This window comes from Piliocolobus tephrosceles, chromosome 14 (assembly GCF_002776525.5).
Source record: "Piliocolobus tephrosceles isolate RC106 chromosome 14, ASM277652v3, whole genome shotgun sequence".
In the NCBI taxonomy this organism is placed as follows: Eukaryota; Metazoa; Chordata; class Mammalia; order Primates; family Cercopithecidae; genus Piliocolobus; species Piliocolobus tephrosceles.
Genome location: NC_045447.1, coordinates 101,970 through 114,461, shown reverse-complemented (window position 1 = coordinate 114,461; position 12,492 = coordinate 101,970). Strand labels below are relative to the sequence as shown.

The 12,492-nt window shown below is 54.4% G+C and overlaps 1 pseudogene; it reads left to right on the top strand.

Moving 5' to 3' along the window:
* Positions 1–272: 272 nt before the first annotated feature.
* LOC111553086 lies at positions 273–10,121 on the top strand (annotated as a pseudogene).
* The last annotated feature ends 2,371 nt before the right edge of the window (positions 10,122–12,492 follow it).

The window sequence follows — 12,492 nt, the reverse complement described above, 5'->3', positions numbered from 1 at the left end:
GCCCAGGGATGGGGGATGGGCTGGCAGAGGATGCCCATCCTAGAGAGGAGCCATCTTGGCAGACGTGGAGACCTAGCTAAGTCAGAGTCCAGGACCTAAGTTTGAGGGTGCATCTTACACCCTGCAGCCATGGGTCTTTGGCTGGGTCAAGTGGCCTTTCTGAGCTTCAGTTCCTTATCGGTAAAGCCTGGGCAGTGGTGCCCAGCATCTTTCACAGGACACCATGTGAGTGCAGCTGGAGACCCACTGAGCAATCTGCTGGGGAGAAATTCATGGGGAGCACCCCTCCAGAGAGGGATGGCTCGCACGGGCCCTCAGCCCAGCCCCTTGCAGGCTGGACCTTGGAGAGTGAGGCCCTGAGGCGACACATGGCACCTGGCTCCTGGCCTGCACCTGCGTCTGCACCTGTGTCCACTCGGGAGTCTCCGTCTCAGGGGATGGACGAGGTGAGGGTTGGGCACTAGTGTCTGCATGAGGTGAGTGGATAACTAGGGCATGTTTGGGGGACTGGGTTGTCTGATGCCGAGACCCTAGGGAAAGGTTTGGACCAAACTGTGCTGGGGCATGTCCTCTAGGGGTCAGCTTGGACCTCCGTCTCTAGTCTCCCTTCCTTTACCTCCCTACCTTCAGTCCCTGGACCGATCCTGGTCTCCCTTCCTTCACCCTCTTTACACCTCTCCAGGTCTGACTTGCCTGTGTACCACGGGTCAGAGCCCACCACTTCCAGGCCTCCCAGTGCTTCCCTGGACAGATTCTGGGATCATTCACTAGTGACTGCCCTGCTAGGGTGTCAGCTGTCAGATCCCCGCAGCCCCCCAACTCAGCTCTCCCCTGAAGCACTCACGGTAGACTCCCAATGGTCACTGTCTCCAGGGCCAAAGGCTGGAAACTTCACCTGTCTCACCAATAACATTCTCAGGATCGATTGCTACTGGTCTGTCCCAGAGCTGGGCCAGGGCTCCAGCCCCGGGCTCCTCTTAACTAGGTGAGGGTAGAGGGCCATGGCCACCTGGACAGTGATGAGGGTGGGGTCCCCAGGATTGCAGCAGATATGGCAGGACAGTGTAGCAGCCCCGTGGTGCTGACATATGCCCTTTCCAGCAACCAGGCTCCTGGCGGCACACACAGGTGCATCTTGCAGGGCAGCGAGTGCACTATAGTGCTGCCGCCTGAGGCAGTGCTCCTGCCATCCGACAATTTCATCGTCACTTTCTACCACTGCGTGTCTGGGAGGGAGCAGGTCAGCCTGGTGGACCTGTAGTACCTGCCCTGGAGACACGGTGAACAGCGGCTATAAGCCTGGAACAGGGCCCCTTGGCAAGAACATCCTGGCTGCTTGGGGCTAGGAGAGGGGCCCTGCAGCCTGTGACCCCTGTGGCCCAGTGAGTGTTCTCAGTCCCTGCCAAGTGAGATCCAGGGCTGGGAGCAGGCTTGGCCCCTGGGAGGGGAAGGCCCACGTGGTTACTGCAGGGGCCAGAGGAAGTCACTGCTGTCCTGTCCCACCTGGGGCTTTTCTGGACCAGTCTCCCAGTGAGGTGCCTGGTCTGAAAGGGCCTTGACCATGCCCCTTGGGAATCTTTCAGATCCCCAGTCTTGGGTGTGCTGACTGACACACCAGACCCATGGGGCTTCAGCCTTACATGGATTATCTCTGTTCCAGTGAAGCTGGACCCACTCTTTGACTTATAGAACACGTCAGCTCTGGCCACTGCATCCTGATCTGCAGCATCAGTCCTGCCTTGGAGCCAACGTCACTCTTCTCAGCTATGAACTGGGCGTCAAGAAGCAGGAAGAGGCCTGGGAGGTAACGCTTTGACTGGCTTCCCCTGGGGTCCTATCTCCTGGGAGCAGCAGTCCAGGGCAGACTCCCCACTCTAAATAAGGAGAGGTCAACTTGGAGCGAAGAGCAGGGGAGGAACTGGAGCCAGGTGTGTCTGTGAACATACATGCTGACACGCACATGTGTGTGCTTCGTGTGTGTGTATGTGAGTAGGGTGAGCGTGCCTGTGTCTGTGAGTGTGTGCATGTAAGTGTGCATGAGTTTGTGTGTGTGCACGTGTTTGTGTGTGTGCACATATAAGTGTGCCCATGTTTGTGTTCGTAAGTGTACGAGTGACTGTGCCTGCGCCTTGTGTTTGTATCTGTGAGTGTGCACGTGGGCATGTCTACGTGTACGAGTGTGTATGTGAGTGTGGTGAGTTGCCTCTGTGCACACGCTTGTGTATGTGAGTGTGCATGCAAGTGTGAAATTGTGCCTGTAGACATGTCTGCCTGTGTGTGCATGTGTGTATTGCTGGGCAGATGCAGCCGTATCTGCGTGTGAGTGTGTGTGCCTTCTCTCTGCGTGTGTGTGCACGTGAATGTGGTGAATGTGCCCGTGTGAACACAGGTGTGTTCACGTGTATGCTGTGTGAGCGTGTGCGTTGGCGTATTCTGGAGGACTGAGGAACCCGGCCCCACCTTCAGCACCTGCTGACTGCCCCCACCCCCGCAGCAGGCCCAGCACAGGGATCACATTGTCGGGGTGACCTGGCTCATACTTGAAGCCTTTGAGCTGGACCCTGCCTTTATCCTTGAGGCCAGGCTGCGTGTCTGGATGGCCGCACTGGAGGATGACGTGGCAGAGGAGGAGCGTTACACAGGCCAGTGGAGTGAGTGGAGCCAGCCTGTGTGCGTCCAGGCTCCCCAGAGACGTGGGCACTGCTATGGCTGCTGCACTTCCAGAGTCTAGGCTGGGCGTCCTCTCCCCTCATCACCTCACCCCTGCACCCTTTCATCCTCCTAGAAACCCCTCCCTGGGGCAGCCAGGCCCCAGTTGACCCACTTCCTCTGAAGGTCTGAGGTCTGTAGGGAGGAAACAAACACCTGACGATTCTGGGACTTCCTGGGAACCCGTAGTCAGTGACTCCTGTTAGGAGTGGGGGTGGTGGGGCTGCACACCAGGGCTGGTGCTCTTGCCTGGAGGCTGGACATGACCTCAGTGTCGTTAGTGAGGGCTGGGCTGACCCTTGCGCACTGCAATGCTGAGAAGGCCCAGGGGACCTTATGACCCACCGTGTGGCAGATGTAAGAGTGAGACCCAGGAGTGTGGCTTACACCAGGTCCTTCAGCAGGTGACATAAACCTCCAAGGCCCATCACAAACCTTCCACTTTGGCCCAGGGCACTAAAGGGCGCACTTTTGCCAGGTCGGTTTGTGGGGAGCCTCCTGGCACTGAGGCTGCTGACAGCCCTGGGCCCTTCCTGCCCACAGGCCCTCTGATCCCACCCTGGGGGTGGCCAGGCAACTCCTTTGTTGCTGTATCCGTCTTTTTCCTGCTGACTGGCCTGACCTACCTCCTGTTCAAGCTGTCACCCAGGTACGTAGCTGATGTGTGTGTGTGTGTACATGTGTGAGCAGGTACGAGTGTACATGTTAGTGTATGTGCGCAGATGTGCCACTCTGTGAATGTGTGAGTGTGTGGTGGGTGGGCCGTCAAGGGCCATCCTTGTCTGGTTCCTTCCCTCCCCTCTCCACTGTCTGGTCCCGGATGGAGTGGGCTTTTCAAGTGTCCACCCTGGGCCAGTAGAGAGTTGTCAAGTTACCAGGGAGAGAAGAGAAGGGGGATTTGTGGCAGAGGCCGAAGACAAGGGCAATGTGGTCCCGACCAGACCCAGAGTCACCGAGATCAAGAGCCCGGATCCTAGTCTTCTGCCTCTGGAGGAGCTTGGTTTGTTCATCTGTTCACACAGTCTATGAAAGGACACTTGGGGCATCTGGTGTGCACAAGACTCTTCTCACCCTGGCAGATGCCTTAGAGAACAAGATGGACAAGGGCCCTCCATAAATCAACTGTCACACCTCATGCACCACACGTCAGGTTACAAGAGGGGACTCAGGGGCCACGTCAGGCTGTGGATGTGAGGAAGAGGGCGTGGGGAGAGGGGTGTTGGGTGGGGCTAAGCGGGAGGGCACTTGGCTTCTCCTTGGAGCAAAGGAAAGTGTGAAACCGTGTGATACGACCGAGTTCATGTTTTGAGGAATGGATTGTTGGGACAAGGGAACATGGGGGACCTGCTTGGGGACCAATGGCGGCCAGTGGGGTGCCCACAGGGAGATGATATGGCGGGAGCCAGTGAAACAAGTGGAGATAGAGCAAAGTGGAGGGGATTGCAGGGTCTTGGGGGAGAAATAGAGGGGACGTGTGGCTGGATAAGGTAAGAGTGGTGACTCCTGAGGTGGGGAAATGGGGGGAATCCTTGCGGGGAGGTTGGCGAGGTCTGTTTGCACCTGTTGGGTTGGAGCCCCAGGTGACATCCTTGTGGGACGTTGGCAGCGAGTCTGGTGCTTGGGGAGACACTGGGTGAGGTGAGAGCCACAGATGTACTGATGGCAAAGACAGAGTTCCTGGAGGTGCGGCTCCCTCTGTGGACTGAGGATCTAGCTGATAACTCCCCATTCTGAACCTGCCATTGCAACTCACGCTGTAAAGGATTTTTGCCTCAGTATAAATCAGTTCTATGCGGCTATTAGGCAAGGAGGCTCAGTTGGGTCCTGCCCCCAGAGTGGGTTGGGATGTGATGAGATGGGAGAGGCAGTGGCAGAGATGAGGTGGGCGGGCCTCCTGCTGATGGAAGGAAGCTCAGCCTCTGTGGTGACCTCAGGCCACCTGGGTCACCGTAGGCCTCTGACTGGCCTCTCCGGGCCTCAGTGTGAAGAGAACCTTCTACCAGAACGTGCCCTCTCCAGCGGCGTTCTTCTAGCCCCTCTACAGTGTGCACAAGGGGAACTTCCCGGTGTGTGCAGAGTCCATGGCAGGGCGTGGGGGGTAGGGGTTGTCCAGAGCTCTGGCCTGCCCAAGATGTTGGCTTTCATGAGGGTTGGCGGCCAATGTGGGAGCCTTGTCAGTGCTTGGAGCCTTTTCTGTATATTCAGTGAATTTCAGTTTATACGTGTGTCTTAAATGGGGAAAAACTAGCTTTATTTTCCATTGCTGATTTCTTTTTGTTCTCATATCTCCAGTTCCACTGTTGATGGAAAAAATGCAAATTTCTCATGACTTATCTCTGTCCCCTCTGGTTTGCAGCTGTCTGCACCCACCATGTGCCTCACCTCCTCCTGCGAAGGTGTCTGTCCTGTGGCTGCGGGGAAGGGTCTGTGGTGTGTGCGCTGCCCTCGGGGCTCTCACTGCCTCTGGGCTCCTGCTCTGCCTTGTCCCCTGGTCCCCGCAGATTTCATGCTGGCACCACAGCTGAGGAGTGGGCTCTGCACTTCCCCCTCTGTGGCCCTGTTGGGCTCCCACAGCCCAGAAACCAGGGAGCAACTTGGGGGTTGCATCAGGCCCTCCCCTCCCTGCTGAGCTGGCGGTTCATGCCCCCGGGTGGGAGGAGGGGGAAACGGAGGGCTCCAGTGAGTGGTCTCTAGTTTTTCCCCTCAGACTCCTCACTTTGGGCAAAGGAACAGAGAGGCAGTGAGGGCCCCTCCCTGGGGTCTGGGCCAAGCTGACCCCTCTTCTCCAGGATCTTCCCTCCCTGTGCCCTACGGCATCCCTGGGCCCTGTGCGGCAACGATGTCCCCTCCACACCACGGCTCCAGCTTACTATGCAGAAAAATCCTTTTCTCTCTCAGTGAGGAGCCTAGTTTTCAAGATTTTTGTCCAAATATTCAATGTGAACCATAAACCGGGCACCTGGCTCTTGGCAGAGTCTCCCCCGTTCCCCAGGGTGGTAGGTGTGACTGTCAAGAGCCTGGGCAGCCGAGGACAAGGCTGAGCAGGGCACAGATTGTGATTGCCCCGGGACTGTCATCCTGTTGCAGGCACCAGCCCTTCCCTAGAGAATCAGGGCACCTGCCAGAGGTTATTTAGACCCTCAGGTGGAGATCTGGTGCCGTAAGTTGGTCTCCAGGGAGCAGTGCAGTGATGGAGGGTGTGGTGTGTGTGGTGCATGGGATGGAGGTTCCTGGTCTGACCAAGGGAACAGCTTCGTTTTGGAGGTGAGGACCTCCTGTGGCCCCACGGAAAGATCCAGGTCTGCTGGCTATAGCCCAGTGCTTTGAAAGTCACCAGTCCTGACAACGACTCGTGTGTGTGTGTGTGTGTGGTGGGAATGCCCAGTCTCTGTAGCTGCTGAAAGGACTTGAGGCTCATGCTGTCAGGAGTTGGCTGTGTCCTGGGCAGATATCACCATCTGTACCTTGGTTCAGGCTGCTGTGAGCCCCAGGCCCTGTGCTGGCCGAGCGGTGAGGAGCCTGAAGGGACTCAGGGTCCCATGATGAGGTTGGGCTGGCACATGGAGGAAAGACAGAATATCCAAGACATAGGCACTGCTTGGTCTCTGGAGGACCTCAGGAGGGCTTCCTGGAGGAGGAGGGAGGCTGGGCTTGCCATTAAGGAGGCAGCTCCTCCCAGGATGAGTTCTGAACATGCTGCCGGAGCCCTTCCCTCCTCCTGCACTCTGTTCCAGACTTGCATGGGGGCCCACAGAGCCAGTGTGCTGCTGAGCCAGGACTGTGCTGGCGCCCCATGAGGAGCCTCAGAACCCTGGGTCAGGAGGTCACTGCACTGCTCACCTGTGGCCCAGAGCATCCTTGGAAATCTGTGGGCCTGGAGGAGGAGCAGGAAGGCACTGGGACCTGAGCTCAGAGGATGTGCTGTCAGCAGGGTGTACGGAGTGGAGGGCACAGCCACTTGCCTATCTGTCACAGGAGGACTGGGCCCCCATGTCCCCCACCAGGCCATGTTACTCCCTTCCGTCCTCAGCAAGGCTCAGTCCTGGATGTTCTAGGACCCTGACTTGCCAGATGAATCATCCGTTTTGGGAAAGTGGACTTAAGTCTCCAGAGCCCTTGTCTGGGACTGAACCTCCTGAGAACGGGCCCCTAGCAGTGGTCGGAGGTCCTGTCTGGATGGAGGTCAGCGGCAGCTTCAGGGAGGAGGGATCCCTCTGCTCGGTGCCTGTGGGGAGGAGTCTCTACCCTCAGCATCCTGCCCACAGGTTCCTCCGCTATCCCTTTTCTTTATCCCTGTCCTCTCTGAGAAGGGGGGTGTGGTCTCTCAGCTGTTCCACCATCATCCCCTTAAAGGGCCAGCCTGGGCCCACGGGACACAGGTAAGGCACCATGACCACCTGGTGTGAGCTCTCTGTGCCTTCCTGACACACCTTTTTAGAGATTAAAAGGGGCTTCATGGCTGTTTCAAAGTGTTGATGGCTGGGAAGAGGGGCCAGAGGAGGAGTGAGGGATGAGGTATGGCCAGCCCTAGGCTTTCTGGGCTCTAGGGACAGTGCAGTGGATGCTCAATGACAGTTTTGGGGACAGCAGGGTGGAGTCTCAGGGACAGCTCTGGGCTGAGGTCAGGGTGGAGGCTCCGGGGACAGCAGGGTGGAGGCTCAGGGACAGCTCCGGGGACAGCAGGGTGGACGTTCAGGGACAGTTCCTGGGAGGCCAGTGCTCTCATTCCTCCTTGTCCTCATCCTCCCACGTGCTCCTGGAAACTGAGAGCTGAGGCTGGAGCTCCCAGACAGTCAGTGCTGGAAGTGACCATCCAGCAGTGATGGTGGCCTGTGAAGGGTCCTGCTTCTGTCCTCAGCTTCTCATGGGGTGGGCTTGGGGAGAAGCTGTGGTCTGCAGAGAGCGGCAGATGGAGCAGAACGTGCCTGCATTTGTTTCCTAGGGCTGCCATAACCAAGTGCCACAAAAGGGGTAGCTTAGAACCATAGAGATTTGTTGTCTCTGTTCTGGTGTCCAGAAGTTGGAAATAAAGATGTTGGCAGTGTTCCCAACTACATATTCTTAGGCTCCCATGAAACAGAAGTTGATACCAGGCCAAACAAGTTTCCCAGACAAGGCTTTATTAAGATTTATGCCCCTAAAGGTTGGGCAGAAGAGAGACATATTAAGTCTTATGCCCTAAAGGTTGGCCAGGAGGAAGGATTCTTGGCTGGCTCCCCAAGAGGAGTGCGCTGTGGTGTCTTAAGGAGGGTGACATGCATGATTTATGAGTTAGCTGAGTGTCATTACACATGTGGGGTGGAGTGAAGGGTGCTCAGATGCAGTGAAGAATCATGCTAACACAAACGCTGTGTGACTGGAAAATGGCAGAAAAGCCCATACCTGCGTGGGGACTTTAGTGTTATAACGAGGCCAGGGGTAGGGATCAGTCATTCTCCTGGCCTCATGCACAAGCGGGTGATAGAGTCAACCCCCTGGAGTAAGACTTACGGCGGGATGCTGCTTATCTTAGTTTATTTCAGACAGGTGGCAAGGTCTGGCCAGCGAGTATGGCACCTGCAGCGAGTATGGTGCTGCAAGGTCTGGGGGTCAGCGGGCACGTATGGAACAACGCGTTAGTGGGGGTGGGCCGAGTCCCATTTCTACTCTGTCTCAGCAGCGCCATGCTCCCTCTGAAGGCACTAGGGAAGGATCCATTTCGGGCCTCTCTTCAGCTTCTGTTAGTTTCTTGGCTTGTGACAGCAAAACTCCACTTCTTTTTTAAGATAGCGTCTTGGTCTGTCGCCCAGGCTGAAGTGCAGTGGTGTGATCTCAGTTCTCTGCAACTTCAGCTTCCCCGGTTCAAGTGATTATCCTGCCTCTACCTCCCAAGTAGCTGAGATTACAGGTGCAAGCCACCACACCCAGCTAATTTTTGTATTTTTAGTAGATACAGGATTTTGCCATGTTGGCTAGGCTGGTCTCAAATTCCTGACCTCGAGCGATTGCCTGCCTCCCCTTCCCAAGGTGCTGAGATTACAGACATGAGCCACCACACCCGGGCATGTCATCTGTATCTCTTTTTTGGTGAGGTGTCTATCTTTTAATTGGGTTGTTTCTCTTTTTGTTATTAGAATTTGTTATTTTACACAGAAGTCTTTTTTCAGGTTTGTTTTTTAAGTATTTTCTCTCAGTCTGTGGCTTGTTTTTTGATTCTCTTAACGGGTTATATCAGAGGGCAGTCATTTTAAATTTTAATAAAGTCTGCATTACCATTCTTTTATGAACTGGTTTTTGGTATTGTATCTAAAGACTCATCACCAATCCTTCTATAACTTTTACAATTTTATATTTGAAAATTTAAGTCTACAGACTATCTTGAGCGATTCGGGTTTGTCTTGAACTCCTGGGCTCAAGTGATCCTTACACCTCAGCCTCCCACAGTACTGGGATTACAGGCGTGAGCCACTGCACCTAGCCTGGAGTCTCTTTCTTCCTTCCTTCTCCCTTCCCCTTCCTTTCTTCCTTTTTCTTTCCTGGTTTCTTTTTATTTATTTTTTTCTTTTCTTTTTGATACTGAGTCTCGCTGTGTCGCCAGGCTGGAGTGCAGTGGCGTGATCTCGGCTCACTGCAACCTCCGCCTCCCGGGTGCAAGGGGTTCTCCTGCCTCGGCCTCCAGAGTAGCTGGGACTACAGGCGCCCGAAATACCTTTTGTATTTTTCGTAGAGGCGGGGTTTTACCATGTTGGCCAGAATGGTCTTGATTTCCTGACCTCAAGTGATCCGCCAGACTCGGCCTCCCGAAGTGCTGGGATTACAGGCGTGAACTGGCCGTCTTCTTTGATTGCTATCTCCATGCGTTCCGGTCAAGCCACTGGATGGTGGGCTCTGTTTCACTTGAAATCTCCAAAATCACGGCCTGGAAAAATCAAGGCGCTGATTTTCAGAGATTCCCCAGAGCTGCCGCGAGGGGGCGCCCGGCCCTGCCAAACCAGGAGCGCCGCGCGCCAGAGCCGCGTCCGATCCGCACGGCGGCTTCCTGGGGCGTCCCCTGTGAAGACGGAGCTTTCTCTCCTCAGGACCCACCCGGGAGGGGCCGGGGCTTGGGACACCTGGGGCCGCGTCCGCTGTGAGGACAGGGAGACGCTGCTGCAGCTCCGGGACACACGGGGCCGCCTAGGCAAAGGTGAGGAAAAGGCTTCCGCCCCCGCTGTGAGCGCAGCGGAGCGAGCACGGCCGCGTTTCCCGCCAGGCTGTTTGTATCCGGATTTCACTTTGAACAAGCTCCCTTCATTTGCGGCTTGGGCGGGTCACTCCCAGCGTCAGGCCAAGATGCAGGTTACGAAGGCGAGTTTGTTTCTGGAGAGGAGGAGGAACGCGGAGACACCCTGGGGCGGTTGGGATGTTGGGGACTGGCGGGCGCTACAGCCTGAGGTCGGGAAAGAGGCGCCCCTGGATCCGTGCTCATTTTTTTTTTGTTTTGTTTGGTTTTGTTTTTTTGAGACGGAGTTTCGCTCTTGTTTCCCAGGTTGGAGTGTGGTGGCGCGATCTCGGCTCGCTGCAGCCTCCGCCTCCCGGGTTCAAGCGATTCTCCCGCCTCAGCCTCCTGGGATTATAGGCATGCGCCAGCACGCCCGGCTCACTTTATATTTTTAGTAGAGACGGGGGTTTCTCCATGTTGGTCAGGCTGGTCTCGAACTCCCAACCTCATCAGGTGATCCACCCACCTCGGCTTCCCAAAGTGCTGGGATTACAGGCGTGAGCCACCTCGCCTGGTCAGTACTGGGTGTTTTCAGGCTCCTTTGTTAACACAGTGGAAACAACACAGGAAAATGGATAAGTAGGCACGTTATCATGCTCACGCTACTGTACTTAAGCCCTGGGCGACAGAGCAAGACCTTGTCTCAAAAAAACAAAAACGAAAACAAAACCAAAAAAACCATTGTGTGCGTCTAATGGAAGTGAACTCCTCAACAACAGTTTTTCTTTTGTTGAGAAAGTCTGTTTAATTTGCAGTATATTTGTAGTGGTACATAAAATGACGTCTGTTTTATAAACATTTGCATCCTAAGCTAGTTGAAATGTATTAACTATATTAAGCTTTGACATTATAGCATAAAACTAATTGAAGAAAGTCAGTACTCTTTTTTTTTTTTTTCTTGCCCTTGACCATTTTAATTAAATCAGATTTCATTAAGGTTACTTTATACTGAGCTGTAAACCCATATGGCCTTGCGGTGTCTTTTCTTATCTTTTTTTTTCTTTTTTTTGAGATGGAGTCTCGCTCTGTCTTCGAGGCTGGAGTGCAGTGGAGTGATCTCAGCTCCCTGTAACCTTTACCTCCTGTGTTGAAGCAATTATCTCTCTCAGCCTCCCCAATAGCTATGATTACAGGCGCCCGCCACAACACCCAGCTAATTTTTTTTGTATTTTTAGTAGAGATGGGGTTTCACCATCTTGGCCAGGATGGTCTTGAACTTCTGACCTTGTGATCCACCCACCGTGGCCTCCCAAAGTGTTGGGATTACACGCGTGAGCAACTGAGCCCACAGCCTCTTTTCTTTTTTTGACAAGGAGTCTCACTTTGTCGCCCAGGCTGGACTGCAGTGGTGGGATCTCAGCTCACTGCATCCTCCGCCTCCCGGGTTCAAGCACTTCTCCTGCATCAGCATCCTAAGTAGCTGGGATTACAGGCCTGCATTACCACGCCAGGCTAATTTTGTATTTTTAGTAGAGGCGGGGGTTTCACCATGTTGGCCAGGCTGGTCTCGAACTCCTGACCTCAAGAGATTCATTCGCCTCGGCCTCCCAAAGTGCTGGGATTGCAGACAGGCCTGAGCCACGAGGCCTGGCTGCTTTTTTTTTTTTTTTTAATTAAAAAAATTTTTTTTGTTTGTTTTTTGAGATGGAGTTTAGCTCCTGTTGCCCAGGCTGAAGTGCAATGTCCTGATCTTGGCTCACGGCAACTTCTGCCTCCTGGGTTCAAGCAATTCTCCTGCTTTAGCCTCCTGAGTAGCTGGGACTACAGGTGTGCACCAGCATGCCTGGCTAACTTTGTATTTTTAGTAGTAGAGATGGGGTTTCACCATGTTGGTCAGGTTGATTTCTAACTCCTGACCTCAAATGATCCACCTGCCTCTGCCTCCCAAATTATTGGGATTCCAGGCGTGAGCCACTGCACTCAGCCTTTACATTTTTATTGATTTTTTTTTTTTTTTTTTTTAAAGAGAGAAGTTCTTGCTCTGTCACCCAGGCTGGAGTGCAGTGGTGTGATCATGGCTCACTGCAGCCTCGGCCTCCTGGGCTCCATCAATCCTCCTGCCTCAGCCTCCCAAGTAGCTTGGACTATAGGCACCAGCCACCATGCACTGCTAATTTAAGCAGGATCTTTAAGTCACTCAAGTTTGTCTTGAACTCCTGGGCTCAAATGATCGTTACACGTCAGCCTCCGAAAGTGCTGGGGTTACAGGCGTGAGCCACTGCACCCAGCCTAAGGTCTCCCCCAGCCTTTGTTGTTTTTTTTGAGAAGATTTTCACTCTTTTTTCCCAGGCTGGAGTTCAATGGTGAGATCTCGGCTCACTGCAACCTCTGCCTCCTGGGTTCAAACGATTCTTCTGCCTCAGCCTCCCAAGTAGCTGAGATTACAGGCATGCGACTAATTTTGTATTTTTAGTAGAGATGGGGGTTTCACCATATTGGTCAGGCTTGTCTCGAACTCCTGACCCTAGGTGATCCCACCGCCTCAGCCTCCCCAAAGTGCTGGGATTACAAGTGTGAGCTACTGCGCCCGGCCCTGCGGTATT